The sequence below is a fragment of the Patella vulgata genome, chromosome 4 (assembly GCF_932274485.2).
Source record: "Patella vulgata chromosome 4, xgPatVulg1.2, whole genome shotgun sequence".
Classification (NCBI taxonomy): Eukaryota; Metazoa; Mollusca; class Gastropoda; family Patellidae; genus Patella; species Patella vulgata.
Genome location: NC_065882.2, coordinates 64,372,099 through 64,389,541, shown reverse-complemented (window position 1 = coordinate 64,389,541; position 17,443 = coordinate 64,372,099).

The window sequence follows — 17,443 nt, the reverse complement described above, 5'->3', positions numbered from 1 at the left end:
GAAGGCGCAGATATCGACTTGTCGGCTTTCGTTTGAAGAGAGGCATGTTGCTATTAGGACCCAATTAACGGTGTTAAAGATTTTATGAATTTATGTTCACTCTGAATTTTATTCACCAATTGATTAAAATCATCAAATTATCCAAATATTCAATATGGATCTTAATTTGGAGACGAACACAGAATGTAGGTCTACAAGTGCAATATAGAGAAGATGAAGAAATACAGAAGGTGGTGCGGAGGTTTGCAGCTCTACCGTTGGTACCAGTAGAAAGGGTAGATGTATTATATTATGTCTTGCTGTATTGGCCTTCGACATCTCGAGGGTTAATCGGCAACTCATCAGTGGGACTACTACGACACAGAGGAGCACAGAACCAACAAGACTCTGGAAGGATGGCATCCAAGAATCAAGAAGCTACTTGGAAAAGCCCATCCGAATGTTTTTGAAATGATGACATTTTTACAACAAGAACAAAATATTAATGAGATTAGAATCGTTCAGTATGCTGGGGGACATGAACCACCAAGGAAGAGATATAAATATGCCCAAATCCAAAGCCAACTCCAGGAATTAAATGGAAGACACGAGGAAGAGGAATTGATTTTAGTCGATTATTTAGACATGGTATCTTATTTGGCGAAATTAAATTAATTTTTGTTATAGTGTAGTTATGTTTTTATTTCTTATGCCAAAAATGATGCTAAAATGTTGGTTAATTAGTTACATTGGGGATTATGAAAGTGTATATTCTTATCATAACAATCTATAACACTATTGTTACGTTTTTAATCCATTTTAATCCCTAGGAGCTAGATTCCCACGAAGTCGTCGAAAACGACCTCGTTTAATCTGTTATGGCTAATAACTGCTCCTTCGTCGAAATAAACCTTTTTAACTGACAATCGTTAACATATCCATAATCTTGTTGTTTATTTATGATTACATTGTCATTTTGTAAATTGCCCCTGAACATGTTATATGAAAGGGCGCATTATAAATATGCTGTAATAATAATAATAATAATAATCTCTGTCCTGAATGACTACGATACCCCAAAATTGGTTTACTACTGTATAATGCGGTTCTACTCCGTTTCACATCTGTCATCACACACAAAGTAAGCCTTCTCAATTTTATTAAATGGAAGGGGAATTAATACTTCGGAAGACAATGCGGAAGTAATTAGTAATGGTTGATTCACAAACGATAAAATAATAATTAAACAAAAGTGTAGTATGCCCTTACAACTATTCACCCTAGACAACAAAACCTTCTAATGCATAGCTTAAATCTTACTGTCTATATGTCAGCTGTAAGTTCCATTAATTGGTAATTAAGTTGAAGCTAGTGTTATAGTTTTAAGACACTATCAAATAATTTATGTTCTGGGTTAGATGTGTTAGCAAAACTGTTTTATGTTCCGATAAGTGACGCAGTGTATCTAATGATTAATTAGTTTGTCTAGAAATACAGAGGTCATACATCCCCAACACCTTGTATATTACCATGATCTGGTCTTTAAGAACTAATTTCAGAATTTGGGGTTAGTTTAATTGTAAATTATAACCTAGTAAAGTAATTGCAAAAGAGCGTTACAAGTGCTCTTTAATAGAAAATGACGAGCATCATTAAGCATTACATCCAGGGTGGGGTTAATTTCAAACCCTGAAGATGAGTAGAATTAATGTGGTTCTGCTCAAATTCAAGGTCAAGCCATGGAACGTGAATTGAGCAAAAATAATCGTTCCATTTTTCCTAAAATTTACATACACGTATTTAATAAACCGCTCCTGTTTTGTTTAAACGTAAGCTGAAACTCCGTCTTCTTTAGCCCAGTTCGGAGCAAAACAGTAGGACGTTAAACCCCATTTCATTTTTATGCTGAAACATCCTTTGTTTTGTTTAAACGAAAGCTAAAACATCCTTTGTTTTGTTCAAACATCATATTTATGATGTAAAGGGCATGTCGCTGTTCTGTGAAATCATGTACCGAACATGTTTATGTCATTAAGTACATAGTGACTATTGTTTAGAAGTAAATTATTTCTTATATACTCCGAAACCATGTGGGAATTACTATTGTTTGTATATAGTTAACAATATACTGTGGTCTTTACACATCATTGACTTTTATTTCAGAAATAAAGGCTGAATCACAGAACCCATTTGAATTTTTCATTAATTAAATGATATATTTAAAGATAAGTAGTAATATTAATTGATGTTTTTTCTTTATCGCGAACGTATTATATACGTTAATTACACGTACTAATGGTAACCGTATAATAATATATATATTTACTATGGATCCTATGTACAGTGGAGTTCGCCTATAACGTTATTAATTTAGCTATGGATTTAAGTATATGAAAAAAAACCCAAAAATAAACATAATTTGGTATGTTTAAAATGACTTTTACGTTCCGGTATGGCGGTTGACTCGATTCCATGAGCACGAGACTCGAGGGAAAAGTAATAGTTACATCTATATTTTATAAGGACTCTAATTGTAACAGACAACAATTGATTTATAAAGATGCTTTGTATTTTGTACACTGTCTTTAAGTAATGCCCTGTCAGAGAGCTTTTCAAAAACAAGACAATACATATTAAAAACGGAATACGTTTTGAAAATTTAAGTCAAATTACTTCATCCTGAGCCAAGTTATAGTCGTTACAAGAACAGCCTAGATTACCAAAAGTTACCGTTACTACGATAATAAACGAAGTCTCGATAATACATTTTTAAATTAAATCATTCAACGCAAATCGTATTTAAATCTGTTGAAAATCTAGAAAATCCGATGGCATCGAGAGTTGATTATGACCATGGCTAGTTATAAACATCATAGCACTGCATTCAATTTAAATCAACTTTTTGGCACAATGATGTGCTGTACATTGATCTTTGATTGACAACATTTACTTTTGTCCAAACCGGTCGGGGTTTGTCAAGCCCACCGTTCAGCACCACAGCCAAAGGGAAACCACGCCTGAAAATCCCGATTTTTGTCTCGGTCAACACCGGGATCGACACATTGATAGTACATTACTACAAGAACACTTATTTGTCCTTGTACCCCAACCTGTATCGAGTCCCTTTACCCAGGCATATTTTGTTTCTTGTATTGTTTATATAGCACACACTAGCCAGTATTAAAATTACTATTGTATTAGAATCGTCTTAAATTAATTGCTTATTGTAATATATTTAATTGCACATTTTAAACTAATCTTTTAAATTCATTTTTATTAATCTGAAAAAATATTGAGATGATAAATATCTAATGTTGGTACTTTTAAAGAGAAAACCATATAGTATATTAGATATGGCACCTACAAAACTAAAATATTAATATGTATTGTTGACTCTGTCTTAAAAATGTAATCTCCATGCACGATTTCATGAATAGTTGTTATAATTTTTTTGTATATGTTTGCCTCACATTTTGTATTACTGTTTTAGTTCGATAACGTTGAGAAAATACTCTTAGAAACGTCGCCCAAATTATTTAGTAGTGTTTTCCACATATATATATATATTATACTCTTAAAAAAAGTAGGGGATATTGAACTGCAAATACCTATGCAGGTTGCGATATGATAAATAGTCATGGACACTTGACATGCTTTGAGAGTATGTTCACAGATGAAGAACTTATCGCCTCAACAGAACCACTGAGCTGCACCTGCGACACGCAATAGCGCCATGCACGTGGGAGGGGTTCATTGTTCATTTGACACTTCAAGGAAGGGTTGATGAAAACTGCCGCGTGCTGGTTTATCCTATCCATGTTTGCTTTTCTATCGGTTCTTGCATAAGATTTACTGTTTAGCGTATTTTTGCTTTAGTGTGTTACGTTTAATTTGATCGGGAGACGTGTTCGTCGACGTCAACGTCAACCTACAACACTGCAAGAATTGGCCGTGGCACTGCAAGATGAGTGGGCCAGATTGCCCCAAATCGTGATTGGATGGTTGAATAGGAGCATGCCACAACGCATTTCTGTGGAGCAATTACTCATTATTAAGACAAAAATCAAAAACGTCCATTTTCACTTTTGACAGTGAATCTCTTTGCGAGTGAAATGGGACCGTCAGATAAGCCGCCCATATGAACTGTTTATGTTCATGTGTAGGCAATTCGCCTGTTATTACCATACACTGGTTACTTCTAATAAAAACAGCAGTGCATTTCAACAGTTTTGTATTGTGTCTGAATATCCTCTACTTTTGTTGAAGAGTATGTTAAACTTGATTGTTCTACCCACTTACTAATGGCTCTAATTAATAATTTCATTAATTAGTTGATCATAAAGATACTTATTACTGCTCCATATGAGGTTCAACGAAAAATCGCGTCTAACAACTATTTATACTGGTGTTGTCTTTCCCCAATTTTCATTAAAATAATATGGATTTATGAATGCAAATCCTCATCAGACTATTACTTGTTCTGGAAAGTTGAAAGAAATTATTGTAATTTATCATAATCATCAAAATTAGTCCATGAACCACATTCTTCTACACAATTTTCCATGAACATAATAACTAAGATAAGTGTTCCGATCTCGGAACAGTTCTGGACGGTGATAAAATTAAAAGAGTTCCCTTTTTACATTGCTATACAATGACCGCTCTCATAACCATTACCGGAAGACTAAATGTGGAATTCTTCACGAAAAGATGAATTTGAATGAGTGAAAGTTTTGATGCTTTATTTACATTTTCGCTAAAATAACCAATTTATCACGGCTTGAGAAAAGCTAAATATGTGCCCGGATTGATTATTTAACACTACAGAAACCAAGAGCCACAGGTTTGGATTCAATCACATTTAAACTAGGCCTATCAGGTTACTCTGCTGCCGATGACAGAGTCATATTAAGCTCCTTCCGATCGATCAAATTTCAATTGAGCATAATTTTGGGGCTGTACGAGCGAAACTCTGATACCATATTTTGGATTAGTAGTGGACCACATCTGAATGATTAAATAAATAAGTTTTTTTTTACTAATTTAAGTCTCAGTATATTAAGCTGGAGTCATTTAGGTTTCTAATTTTGGTTGAGCTATTGGCTTAACCTTCGACAGTGGAACACAACATCAATTATATCACCACACTGGTTCTGACTGAGGAACACAAATTTTAAATGTGCAAAGCAAATCGATTGGTGACCATATAATTTTTATCAAATATTAAATACTTATATTGATCGTTTTTCTTATCTCTGAAGACAGTCGCAAATTGATCGATTCCTTTTGAACTTTATTTCCATCCAATTAACCTATAGTTCTATCTAGAATAATTACACTACTAAAAAAAATATAAATGTATATATGTATTTTAGACATATATATGGAATTGAATTTTATAAGCTCGTGTGTTAAAGAGAGAGAGAGAGAGAGAGAGAGAGAGAGAGAGAGAGAGAGATGGGTTTAACGTCCACCCGACACAAACTAGGTCATTTCGGGACTAACACATGGTTCAAGTTTATCTCAATAATTCGCCTGCGCGTAGGGGTCTTTAGCAGTGGGTGAAACAGAAGGACGTACAACAGGTGAATCGAAACCACGCCAGTTGACTCAATGACAGACCTTAGGATACAGCGCGCATGCACTAACCATTCGGCCACCCACCCTCATGTGTTAATGTGATCGTATACTTTTGTCACCCATGTCCAACGCCTTGCAATCGTGCACGAAACCGGTTTTTTTTAGATTCAGAAAATTAAAGTCATGCCCCCCCCCCCCGATCAGCTACATAAAAAATGGTAAAAGTACACTTTTTATGTGAAAAGTGTCACGGCCGTGTGCTTTGTCCTTAATCATCAGATGTTGGGATGGGATGGGAACTCAATTATGTTATATCGCAATTAATGTTTTCATCAATGACATTGAATCCTTTTAATAAAATAAAACAAGTACGAACAATCCAAACCGTTAGACAAAATTCATAATAAAAATTGATGTCAAACGTGTTGTTGGATTTCTCTCTTTAAATAGCTCAGTGTGTATGCATGCCTACGTAATTTGGAGACGAAGATGGTATCATGCATTGTCAACTGTTAAATTTCCATAACAGGAACCTGGAAAACCCTCTCATGCAAATATTCCTGGATCCGCCCCTGGCCGTTTCAAAATATTTGCAGAGCTATTGCGTCTATCCTCAAGGCATGTCCGTGATCTACATTTAAGAGTTTGATGGAATAATTCAAACAGTCATGAGCATCAAAATATTGTGTCGTACATTATGCATTCGCATAATTATTGCTCCTACCATGGCTCTACAGCATTCTGCACTCAGAGATCCTTCATACTTCAAGAATAGACCTCTGCTCTAAATGGCAGTATACTGTTTTTGTAATGTGGTTCTACTCCGTTTCCCGTCTGTCATAAACACAGAAACTAATTATATTTTTTTCAATTTTAGATATCAGTCAACTAGCTTATATTTTTTTTCAATTTTAGGACTTAAAATATCAGTCAACTAGCTTAGTGTCTGTTCTCAAACGGAGCTAACTGAAGACAGGCGGCCTAAGTTTTGTATGGGCTCTACAGCTAAAACTGTTCCAGACTTCATTCCTAAATTGCAAAGATTCTTTGATCTGGATTTAAAATGCTATGATTTTTGGAGCTAAAACGGAGCTAACCGAAGACAGGCGGCCTAAGTTTTGTATGGGCTCTACAGTTAAGACTGCTCCAGACTTCATTCCTAAATTGCAAAGATTCTTTGATCTGGATTTAAAATGCTATGATTTTTGGAGATGGCAATATGACGTCCGAAACTAGCCCTCGAAAACTAAATGACAGCTGTATTTTCCTCACGAATGCAATGAAACACCATTTGGCCCAGTAATCTCAGCCATAATTTGGCTAGTTTCAAGATTCACCTAAAGTTTTAAATAAATATCTTAAAACGCATTAAGTAAGTAATGAAGACATTCCACGTTTAAAATTTTAAGAATTTCTAGGTTTTGTGACACAATATAGGTTGGCCGAAACACAAAATAGTTCCATAAGATTGCGGCTTCCATGAGCCAAGAGATTACGGTCGCTGAAAATTATTCGTAGTCAACGTTAGGGATTAAAAATTGGTTGTATCTGTATTTTTACACAGAGATCACCGAGACGACGCATTTCTTCTGGTTTATTTGTTTACAAACTGGGTTTCCGGAAGAAAAAATAGTGTATTGACCGCATGACCTGTGATGTTTTGATTACGTTGGTCACTTCTCTACAGGTAGAGTGTCTCTGATGTCAGTATGGGCTATGTGTCTTCCACAAACAAATTTTTATAGTTTTCATGTGATGCACCTTTATATGGTGGCTGTTAGCGGCCATTCAAATGAATCTAAATCGTCGCCTTGTGAAGAAGGCGACAAGTCGTCAAGTCGACGAAATCAACCCGCCGACACGACAAAATAACCCGACGATCGTCGCCTTCATTTTGTCGTGTCGGCGGGTTGATTTCGTCGACTTGTCGACTTGTCGTGCGGCGACTTGTCAAACTCGAGCATGCGCATTTGCTGATTGGATAACTTACATGCGCACAGATTAACTTCCGAGGCGACAAGTCGCCGCACGACAAGTCGAAATAATGGTATTTCGTCGACTTGTCGCCTTGTCGATTGTGAATAAGTCGAAGGCGACAAGTCGCCGCACGACGAAATCAACCCGCCGACACGACAAAATAACCCGACGATCGTCGCCTTCATTTTGTCGTGTCGGCGGGTTGATTTCGTCGACTTGTCGACTTGTCGCCTTCGACTTATTCACAACCCGACAAGGCGACAAGTCGCCGCACGACGAAATCAACCCGCCGACACGACAAAATGAAGGCGACGATCGTCGGGTTATTTTGTCGTGTCGTCGGGTTAATTTCGTCGTTTGGCGACTTGTCGCCTTCGACTTATTCACAACCGACAAGGCGACAAGTCGACGAAATACAATTATTTCGACTTGTCGTGCGGCATGCAAGTTATCCAATCAGCAAATGCGCATGCTCGAGTTTGACAAGTTGCCGCACGACAAGTCGACGAAATCAACCCGCCGACACGACAAAATGAAGGCGACGATCGTCGGGTTATTTTGTCGTGTCGGCGGGTTGATTTCGTCGACTTGTCGACTTGTCGACTTGTCGCCTTCTTCACAAGGCGACGATTTAGATTCATTTGAATGGCCGCTAACAGCCACCATACCTTTAACTAATAAAAACAGATCCACGAAAAACCGAAAGGCTGTTTATTTAGGAAGAAACAATAAAATGATTGCTTGCTGCATGCAAAATGGATCTAATTAATTTTTATAACAGAAATACCTCTAGGAAACCCACGTAAAGTAAATATATACATTAATATACACGTCAATAATCCTGCTTTTCACTAGCAGTTTGTGAGATAACTTAGCTTTTTTTAATCTCAATTTTCCGATTTTAATTTTAGCTGTATTACAGCGTTATGTCTCAGTGTCCCGAGGTACCGTAAAGCAGTAGAATGTAAAAATGATAAGAAGAGACGATTGTTCATTATAATGTCAAGCTTTTTGTAAAGTCCGTCTTCATTAGCCAAGTCATTAGAACAGTAAGGCGTTAAACCCCATTTCACTTCATTTCATTTTTGTAATTTCAACATCGAAAGCCTATAATGTAAAATATGGAGCACTGGCTAATATGTAGAAATTTACTTTTCTAATATCAGTCCAGTACAATCTTCGTTATAACCTTCATATTATACAATTGCTTAAACCTGGTAAATCTCGGATATTCATCCAGGCATTTATTGAAATGACATGGAGAATTTACTATCCCAATGCATTATTGGTGGATTGTTCAGAAAAAAAAATTACAGCATATTCAAAAACCCAGAATCAAGATTATTAACAAGAATCAAAAGGCATGACCATAATTACCACAATAATCTCGAATTAAGCCTTAAACAACAAGCAACCCCTCTACACCCAAGAACTCCTAAACCCGCAGGCAATCCCAAAACCCAAAATCTGGGAATCAACATCTTCTGAGAATACCAAAACCAGTTATTCCCGCTGTGCTCTATATCTATGGAATCAACAACCACAAAATGTCTAATTATGGAATTAAAGTTATACTTGAAAACTGTCATTCCTGTATTACATATCCTAACGTCGGGGTCCCACAAGGTTCTGTCCTTGGCCCGCTACTTTTTCTTATCTATCTATATGACATATATGATGGTCTAAAAACAATCTGATTAAAATACAGATCTATGTTTCCTTTTGTTTTATTATCCTTTCGATGGCCTACTACATGAAGATTAGACCAGTTGTAGTGGGATGGTAGGTCGCGCCAGGGGTCATGCGAGCGACTTTGACGCTATGACGTCAGATATTTGATTAACCAGATATTTGATGTTTCTAGGATACCCACAGTTCATCGCACGCCAAGAACTTGCTTCAACAGATGCTTTCATTTGCCAATCCCTCACATCACCCAGAACGCTGGTTATATAACAACTCATTCAGACCCCAGTGTAGTATAGACAAGTAAAACGAAATTTTGAACTATAAACAACGAAATGAAATAGGATCTGTGTTTTAATCAGATTGGTCTAATAAGCACATCTAGATTATTTACAGACGATACGTCGCTTATTTCCACTAATATATCAGTCAAAACCATTGACTGATAAAAACATCCTTATTTATATTTACAAAGAAAAACATTGACTGATAAAAACCTCCTTATTTATATTTACAAAGAAAAGCATTGGCTATCCATTAAATATTAAATTCCATAAAACGTTTTTAGTTAATTTATAAATACTTAGGGGAACTTTTTCAAAGTGATGCAGAGTGGAATTTTCAAATTGATAATATGCAAAAACAGGCCCCTTTAAATCTATTTCATTTAATAAAAGTAAAATATATCTTATCACAATCTTCCTTAAATAAATTGTATAAATGCTTTATTAGAATATGCGTGCGAAGTTTGGGATTCCTGTACAAATTTCAATATTTATAAATCAGAATTAAGACAACTTAAAGCAGCTTGAAATCTCACAGGATTTACACACCGAGATCAGTTTTATATTTCAAAAATGGGTGGTCAAAATTATCAGATCGTATAAAAATCCGCAGACTTTGTTTATTTTGGAAAATAATAAAAGGTAGTTGCCCCTCACACTTATCTGATTTAGTTCCTTCTGATACCACATAAGCTAAGAAACCAAGATAATATACCGATTCCTTTTTGTAGACTTAAGTCTTAAAAAATAATCTTTTTTTTGTAAAAAAAAAAACATTTTGTAAAATTATAAACTACCTACTAATAAAAAGAATGACAATTCATTTGTCAATTTCAAGAAATCTATTTCTATTAAATATCCGACACCGCATTATAGAAACACTGGCATACGTAAACTAACATTTTTTCATAACCGACTCCGTCGTTCGTCAAGTAGCCTTACTAATGACATATTTCAATCAAACATTACTGACACTACGCTATGTTCTCGTAAAACGTCCGTTGAAAATATATATAACCATTACTTTTTTTTACATTTTCCTTTTATACTGCTAAAAGAGATGTACTAATGTCTGATATTAATTATCTTTAAAAAGTTCCTTTTGGCGAATTATTAAATATCTTACTAAATGGGAGCCCTGTTTTACCCAGCGTTTTCAACAAGAAAATATTTCTTGCAGTTCAACCTTATATTTTCAGCACAAAATATTTTAATAGCAAATTATAACCCTGTTTTTTTATTGATTAATGTACATCCCCACAGTAGTACACTGATATTTATCATAATTGTTTAAATTGTTAATAATCATGAATTTATATTAGATTCATAAATTGATTAAAATAACAATGATTTAACTTAGGCCTACGCTTATTGTACATCAGAACTATGTAAATACATTAAGTAGATGATAGAAAGTTGTATAATAACTGTATCTAGTGTATGTTAAAGTTTGTTATATAAATAATCACTGGAAGAAGGCTCATAATTCCTATAAATCTTTGTAATTTATTTGCAATAGAATATGTTTAAACTAAACTAAACTAAACATAACGTATCGGGTATTCAGGAAAAGGAAGAAAAGGAAATTTCCAAGTGACACAGAACACGTTCCATATGCACCAAGCGGAACGAAGCCAACAGTTTCATTTCACTTGTGGCGCGGTTCCCTCTTGTTAGTGGTACACGACAGAGGACATGGTAATGACAGTGTCTAGTCATTCCGATAGGATGACTGTCCCGTGTAACGCCACTGTTCGGACAACATTTCCTTCTCGGCACATTGTGTGGCTTTTGCCCATCCTCATTATTCCAGTCGGTTCAGAAAAGTAGCACGTTAAACCCCATTTCATGTCTTTTGACGAAATGAAATGGGGTTTAACGTCCTACTGTTCTGCTCCTAAACTAGGCTAATGAAGACGGGCATACGCCATCAGTATGCTATGAGGGGAATTTTTGCCCGGGCAGCGGCGCTACGGCCTACTCTTATATTGAATTCCAACTGCCAAGGGATCTTTTACGTGCACGCCAATATGTACACGGGACCTCGGTTTTTCGTCCCATCCGAACTACTAGACAGCTGTCCTTGTCAGGCCCTCCGCCCCGCATCACTGACAAGGAGAAACCACGCCGGAAAATCTGGATGAACTTTCTCGGCCAATGCAGGAATCGAACACCCGACCTCCAGGCTAGCGAGCCAGCGTCTTAGCCACTTAGCCACGTGATCCCTATATCTTTTGACTTCTGCCCTTAAATCTTCGAAAACGGACCATTTTTCTGGGGCGGTTACCCTTGGGGTCAGCACGGCCTTAATTCGGACCAGACTGCGTGAAAGTTCTTCTAATTTCAATTCTACAAATAAGCATTATAATGTACTATATATATGGTTTCTTGAAATCAACGAAAATTTTGAATTAGAATTACTGCTTAATTTAAGAGTAGCGTGGGGTGTCGACAATGACGCTGTGTAGAGAGTGGAATTCGCTTGGTCGTTAATGTTTAAAATATAGAATAAATATATATATATAGAACATTTGGACAGTTTGTTTGTATCCTCCTGAAACAAAGTATGTGTACTTTTGTGCTTTTTGAAAAAAAAGGAGAATAAAGAAGGTAAATATTAAAAGGGGCTACACACATAGTCGCAGTAGAAATGACTGAAGCCGGCGCAATACTCACAGAACCCCCGTTTCTCCTTTGGCAATATAAATGAAGTGAAAAGGGCGTTTCACGTCCCGCTTGTCTTCAACAACCGGGATATAGAAGATCAGCGTACGCCATGTAGAAGAAATGTTGCGCTACTCTTTAACGACTTCCAACTGTCAAGGGTTCTTTAACGTGCAAACGACTAGACGCCTTTTCTTCCCAGACCCACCTCTTACAATTTTCTCAAGATCAAACCCCATCCCCTGGGTAGTGAGCCAATACACCACTCACTGAACCACAATTGCTCACGATGTACAAGAATGTTCGGTTTTTGCAAATGTCACCAGAGGACAATTCAGTGCAAAATATCCACGGCAAAAGTTTTTTTGCTAGTGTTTAGTAAGCATGCATCCGAAATTTAGTTCGTCAAGTGCAGTATTGACGGAAGTCACACTTATTTATTTTTTCCAATTTCATTGTGTAATAGCAATCAAGTTTATAAAAATTCCATTTAAGATATTCAACAAATACTTACCTTATCCTGGAGTTCCGCAGATTGAAGAAATACATATTAATCTTCATCTTGATAATATACTCAGTTATTAATTAATGATGTTTATCTACATATAACAGTTATATTAAACACTCATCGACAAATATCCAGTCGATAAAAAAATACTATTGTCTTTCTGCTAATATAACTCGTCTATGTTGATGAACAGTATCGCTAATGGTGATGTTTTAACGTGCTTAAATGCAGTCAACAAATGAAACCTTCAAAAGAATAAATGAAACTGCTAATAAAAGGAGCGTTGTTTTAGCATCGATTAGTCACGGAAGAGACACATTGCTTTATACACATAACTTCAGGCCACTGCTAATGCTTTTTTATCATAATAAAACCCCTCTAGGTATACTACGTTAAAATACGAACCATTTTTTATCTACTCGAAAGGAAATGATAAGCTATTCGTTTTCTTTTGTGGATATAAAGTGATCTTGGGAAACAAAAATTCAACTTATGTCAGCCTAAAATGCAGTTATTCAGTAGCCTACATGCAATAATTGTTTATCTTCATGTTTCAAATTATCAGATTATTTTTAATATTAACCAATCGCTTTGTTTATTCTGTATTAATCGAACTCCGCCCACTTGATGGTCTTGGTTATACATGTAAATAATGACGTGCCATTCAAAATGTCCAGATTAGAATTCGATTGAGACAGACCGTGAATAAATTTCTTAAACTACTTATATTTCTCATTCAGCCGATTTTGTTTGTTATCATAACCCGATTTCTAAAGAACATGGATCATTTGTTCGCATTTAACAAACTGAAAATCTATACGATAAAATGCCCTTCTATTAAAGGTTTAGCTAAACAGTACATTAACAAAACAATGCTTATGGTATTACAAGTAAAAATTATACATTTATCTTATGTATCGATTCTTAGAGTTCTATAGAAATTATGTTATCGTTGATCGAAGAATTTTTATGATGTCAACTTTATAATAAGCTTTTGTGGATTTTCAAAAATAAGTGAACGAAGAACTAAGGAAATAGAGTAATGCTTACCATAGCTATGTGTTGTATCAGTGTGTCGTCAAGGGCTGAACGAAACAATAGTTGTTGTACTAAGTCGTTGTCCCCGAAGGTGTAAAATACAAAGAATTGATTTTTCATTTATAGGTAGACTTCTTAAGAAAAGCCCAGTGTATAATAGTGAAGTCGCGTCATAGTTACGTGGGCCACAATAGCATTACAAAGTAGCATCGGTTTTAAATGAGTTTATAATTTCCTTGAATGTCAGATGTTCTACAGACTCAGTCTGTTTATGTCATACGGTTTGTTCATAATACTTCACAGCAGATTGTTCTAGAATTACACGTTTCCGATCGTATTTTTAAATCTTTCCAGATATTCTTTGACATTATATTTTCACAACTGATTGTTCTTCTTCAATTATAAGTTTCTAATCTTATTTTTTCAAAACTTCCCAGTCATCTTCGAGTATTTTATTTTCACAGCCGATTGTTCTACAACTGGGGGGTTGGATGACCGAATGGTTAGCGGCGTGGTTTCGATTCTCCGGTTGTACGTGACAAGTCGTAGGGTCGCCTGTCCCACCTCGTGGGTTTTTATACGGCCCCCAGTCCCCCCCCCCCCACTGCTAAAGACCTCTACGTGCAATGTTAGTCCCGAAAAGACCTAGTTTACCTTCTCTCTCTCTCTCTCTCTCTCTCTCTCTCTCTCTGTGTTCTACAGTTATAAGTTTCTTTCCGTGCCATGCCTCGGCTATTTTATTCCTTTATAAGTTTCCAATATTATATGTAATAACATCTTTAAAACCTTTGCGACATTGGATATTTGATGTGTTTTATATTTATGCACGTGCTGTAGTACTTTATCATTTATTTACTGTGTCATTATCACCCGATATACTGGTAATTTATTAGTCATGACAATTGATCTTTCTGGTCTGATAGTTTGAAATCTGGAGAAATAGTTTCTTTGTTTAAAAAAGTCTTGACAACCAATTATAAACATAAATGTTTTGCCTTATAAATGCCAAGTATTGTATAATATGTATGTTTAGATTGTAAATAATTATCACAGTATTAAACGATTTCTTTTTTTGTCTTAAACTAGCAAAAAAGCGCACAGGAAATTCAATATTAAAGGACCATCTTCGTGTTTGCAATTTATACACATGTAACAGAATGGGTTAAACACATTCCACGCATAATTTGAACATATGGAGCGGAAGTGACGCAAGAAAAGGAAATTAGTTATCTAAAATAGAAATACGAATCCGAAGAATTATAAGTGAGCTCCAAATCGTAACTGTTACTTCTCTCTACTTATAACGCTGTTAAGGATAAATTACGGCAAAGATTTCAGTGTTAAGATTATATTGGGAATCTGTTTCATCTGTGGACACCAACACTGCTCTTTAAACTTAGAATGTATAACAAGACATTACTAAATGTTTGAATTGATTTGTTTTGGCCGGGAAGTAATTTGGATACAAAATGTTTAAAAATTATTGTTGAGAAGGAAACAGAATGTGAAAATGAAAATAAAACAAACAAAACACCCCCCCCCCCCCATTTCATTCAAATTTAAGAAAATACTACAAACATCGAACCCTCGCATAGCAATAAAACATCGATAGACAAATTAAGGGCATTCATCCACAAATGACCAGGTCGCATTTCAAACCTGGAATTTTGGGGGAAAAAAATGCATAGGTGGCTCATTAAAAAACAGATTGGACATTTGTTTTAAAGGAACTAAACTTCTAACTCAATATTTTCACTAATATTTGAATTCAAAAACTCGAATTAGAATTGAATACTGGTCCATTTCAATAAATATTGATGTTATTGTCTTCTCGTGAAAATCTGGGATCCGAATGTCCAATATTTAACTATAAACATTTTATAATCAATACACGAGTCATGCTCTCTTTAGTTTCGGATGCTATTTGTAATAAACAAGAAAACATATCCTTCGTGACAATGGAAAAGTAATTAGTAATAGTTGATTCACAAACGAAGAAATACTAGTAAAACCCCGTAAAATGGACTACGCAGACGTAAACCATCGTCGTACAATTTGGATTGTTCACGGATTTCCCTAAATAAAACTGATTAGAAATTGCGATGATTTTTAAACAAATTGAATATAGACCACTCTATGTACATACCGATCGGATTAAAATACAGATCTATATTTCGTTCCGTTTTTTTGTACTTTCGATGGTCTACACTACATGAAGGTCGCATCAGGGGTCGTACGAGCGTCAGACATTGATTAATTAATTGGTTAATCAATCACGTTCACGTTTCTAGTGGATTACCCACAGTTCCGTGCATCGCACGCCAAGGACTCACCGTAACAGACCGTTTCATTGGCTAATCCCTCACTTCAATCAGAGCACCGGTAACATAACAACTCTTCCAGATCCTAGTTTAGTAAAGACAAGTAAAACGAAATTTGGAACTATAAAAAACGAAACGAAATCGGATCTGTGTTTAAATCAGATTGTGTACATACATATTACCTTAATGTGTACTTTTAGATCACATTCGTCTATTTTAAGGTTCCAAAGTATGAGGCATACACCCTTTAATTAAAATTTTTTGTTTGTATCTATATCGCTTTACTATATACTGTTCGTCATTTCTCTCTCTCTTACGAAATAATTCTATTATTTTTTGAATTATTTAATATATTTACATACAAATGCTTCACGCAGCTTTAGATACTATGTCCTCCTCCCCTTAGCAACACGTGATGTTTTATAAACACCAGTAAACCTAGACAATATGCATCCTTCACAGTTGCCTGTTTGAGGCTTAACACTGTAAAAAATATCTGTTTATTAAATCCCTACTTTTTTGTTAGTTGAAGGAAGTTGTTCGTATTATCACAGAAATATCTGTGATTTGAGATAAATAACTCGTATTTTTACCATAAAATCTGTTGTTTTAGTTGCATTTCTGTATTTCGACAGAAGCATCGGTATTTTTACATTCTTTTCCGTATATTAACTGATAGAAACTGTTTATTAACAATGTAAATTGTGTTATTAATCAAAAGACCAGTAATATTCCAGAATAACTTGTATGTTAACGGCACTGTTCTGTTAATTCACAAAGATGAATTGTTGGATTCAGTTAACGCATGTTCGAATGTGACGGTAAATCTTCATAATAATATGTATGTGTGAAGGCAAATCTACAGCATAGGTAGATACGGAGTATGTTATTGGATTTAAAGACACCGGTAGATTTAATGGAATTTTAAATGTTATAAACGTAAGAATAAATAATAATCCTAAAATTGAAACGGTAAAGCTATGTAAAAGAAAATAAATGATGTATCAGGTCTAGGCAGGAAGAAAGTTCGGAAATGGAGATTTTACGTGGTTGTTGCAAAACTCCATAAGAATTGTTCTTCTTCAGGCATAGATCGTAATAACATTTCGAAAAGTCTTAGGGTGATTGAAGACGTGTTTTTGTAAATGAATGTAATGTACTGTTACGTTCAAGTAATATGTATTTGTGTTTTGTAGAATTATGTATAAACCTGTAAATCGCGAGTAACGTTTAGGTTTAGGGTAAAGGAAAATGCCCAAGGTAAATTTAGAATTGAATGGCCTTTGTAAATTCGCGGGATAGCGTGTGGGTCGGTATAAGGTTCTAATGAAGATTTTCGTTTTGTTTTGTAAACCAAAAGTATAACGGAGAATAAGTTCCAAGTATGGGTTAAGAGTGGGAAAACA